This window comes from Elephantulus edwardii, unplaced genomic scaffold, assembly GCF_000299155.1.
Source record: "Elephantulus edwardii isolate Elephantulus edwardi_28Jun2011 unplaced genomic scaffold, EleEdw1.0 scaffold00059, whole genome shotgun sequence".
Classification (NCBI taxonomy): Eukaryota; Metazoa; Chordata; class Mammalia; order Macroscelidea; family Macroscelididae; genus Elephantulus; species Elephantulus edwardii.
Genome location: NW_006399809.1, coordinates 157768 through 160969, shown reverse-complemented (window position 1 = coordinate 160969; position 3202 = coordinate 157768).

The following is a 3202-nucleotide window of genomic DNA, read 5'->3' as shown; positions in this document are numbered from 1 at the left end:
CCTGATTGAACAAGCGTGGAAGGAGGAGTGGTGTCCACTTCCATAATAGCTTGCCTCCAGAAACCCTATGAACTTGGAGAGAGGATGAAAGGCACCCAAGCGTCAAGGACTCTTCTTCATAGGGTCGCTATGAGTCACCTGTGACTCGACGGCACTTAACAACAAACAACACAACTTTAAGAAAATAAAAAGAAATCCTACTGATAAATCTTACAGATAGGTATCCATAACTCAAACTCAAAACTCATTGCTATCAAGCAAGAATTTTCCCATAGCTGACCCACAAGCAAGTTTTCGGCAGCTATAAATCTCATACAAACAGGTTGTTCATCTTTCACCAGTGGAGCAACTGGTGGATTTGAACCATATACCTTTGGTTGGCAGCACAATTCCCTACCCACTAGGCCACCAGAACTCCTTAAGTACAACTCAGAGGATTAAAAATGTCTCCCAACATCTTCCTTTACCAATAGTTAACTCTATTTCACTAGGTTTGATGGCATGTACCCTCTCAATGGGCAAGTATGGCCCCTCAGCTTCAATGTGCAATTTGAATTAATTCAGAGATTTTGAGATTAATTCTATTTAATAATTGAATGAGAAAATCACTTCCAAGCTTTAAAATGTACTATCTTAAAGAGTAATAATGTTAGTCGAATGATGAAGGTGCACCTCATTTAAGCTATAGTCTTTCCAAGTTCCTGCTGTGCAATCAAGAGCAGGAAATTGAATAAAAATGACAGATGAGTTAATGCCTTTGGGCTGTGGTGTTGGAGAAAAGTACTGAACATCTTATGGACTACAAATAGATATATCTTGGGGAAAGTGAAGCCAGAGTGCTCCTTGAAGGCAAGTATGGCAAAGCTTCATCTCACATACTTTGAGCATGTTTCTAGAAAGGGCTATTCCTTGGAGGAGGACATCATGTTTGGAAAGGTAGAAGGACAGCAAAAGAAAGGAAGACTTTCAAGGAGAAGGACTGAGTCATTGACTGTAGCAGTGAGTTGGAGTATGTCTGGAATAATAAGGACGATGCAGGGAATGACAGGTTTCAGATCTGTTATTCACAAGAATACTATGAGTTATGCTCAACTTAAAGACACCTAACAACATCATCAACAACATCAGAAATATTGTCAATCCAAGGTTGTGTTACATGGTCATGATAATTCTGAAAACAAACAAACAAAAAAAATGGTCAAACAGATTCATTGGGCCAATTTGCAGTATTATGTTATCTGGAGAAGAAATTGAAGTTTTTAATAGTTTCAGCTTGCTCAGCACCAGCAGTCAGGAAATAAAAAGATGAAGTGCATAGGAGAAGTCTACTATTAGGTACTAAAGAGCAATATGTCAGTCTAGAGACTAAAGTGCCCCTGTTCCAGGCCATGGTCTTTGTAATTATTTGCTGTGCATCACAGAGCTAGACAATAAATAAGGATGACAGAAGAAGAATTGATACCTTTAAGTTGTGGTGCTGAAGAAGAGTCTTGAACATACCATGGACTACCAAGAGAACAAGCAAGATTGTCTTGGAGAGGGTAAAATCAAGTTTCTCATTGGAGGCAAGAATTTTGAAGCTCTGTCTCACATAGTTTGGGAATGTGGTCAGGAGGGGCCAGTCCCTGGTGAAGGACATCATGTGTGGAAGGGTGGAGGGATAGCATAGGAAAGGAAGACCACAGATGAGACAGATTGACACAGAAATTGGGGTAATGGGCTTAAGTGTGTCATAGTTAGTGAGACTGACTCAGTATAGGGCAGGGTTCAGAACTCTTGTACATAAGGGTCACTATGAGTCCCAGGAAACTCGATGGTACAAAACAACAACATCATAAATCCATGTCTCATAGATGCATTGGGCAAATTGACTATTACATTTTTAGATCAAAAAAACTGGAAATGTTAAATTAATGTCATGAAAGATGCTCTTATTTATTTTAAAAATGAAAGAAGTATCTTTGTTATTCTTTTGATTCTCAAAGTCTTTAAGTACTTTGGTATGAGTTCACTTTATCTGCAACTCATGGACATAACAAAATAGTTACCATTCAATCCAACCTACAGGATTAGGTTTATTAAATTTAGAATTTCTGCACCTAGTTCAAGGTGTAGTTCAATATCACATACAATTAAAATTTTACATAAGATTAATTTTTAAATTATTGGAACAGTGCATGGGAATAGGAATGGCTAGAAATCCAGGCTGGATTCCGAAGAAGTCTTGGAACTAGGGATATCATTGCTGATGTCAAATGAATCTTGACTGAAAGCAGAGAGGATGTGAAGAATGTCCATTTGTGTTTCATTGACTATCTGAAGACATTTTACACAACAAATTATTGATAAAACTGAGAAAAATAGAAATTGCAGAACATCTAGTTGGTTTTTTTTATATAAAGCCTATTCTTAGACTAAGAAGCTGCTGTCCAAACAGAACAACAACAAAAAATTACATGGTTTAAAATCAAGAAAGGTGTGTATATATTTTATCCTTACCTTTTTGAACTGTATACAGAACAGATCAGTCAAGAAGCTTAACTGACATGCAGAATAATATGGCACCAGGATTAGAAGAAGACTAATAAACCACCTAGATTATGCAGATGACACAGCATTGCTTGCTGTAAGTGTAGAGGCCTTAAAACACTGCTGCAGAAAATCAAAGACTATAGCATTCAATATGGGTTACATCTCAACAGAAAGAACACAAACATCCTCACTGGACCAACAAGCAATAGCAATAGATGGACATTAAATAATTACTAAAAGTGTAAGCACCAATCTTCTGCTTCAGCACATTAATAAAAAGGTAGATTCCCACATTCCATTCTTCATTTATTGTTTCTAAACATCTGATTGTGTGAGGCACTTAAATGAGTTTCTTAGTGAATATGCACACTATACGTGGAGAATTTCTTCTATAGGGCACAAGCATTACTTAATATTTTTTTAACAATCTCACCTTTCGTCTTTTAGAAAAAGTAAGACAAAAGAAATTTCTCTCACTGCCATACCCCTAAGGACCTCATTCTCATGGGAGTCCATCAACTCTACGACTGATGTCATAGCTTACCTTGAGAATACTAAAACTTACTGAAGGTTGCTGTGGATTCAGAAATTTTGAAAATTCGTGTTTCTAGCCATTGTCTTAGCCCCCATAAGGGACATGGTCTTTCTTTTTATTATTATTATTATTATT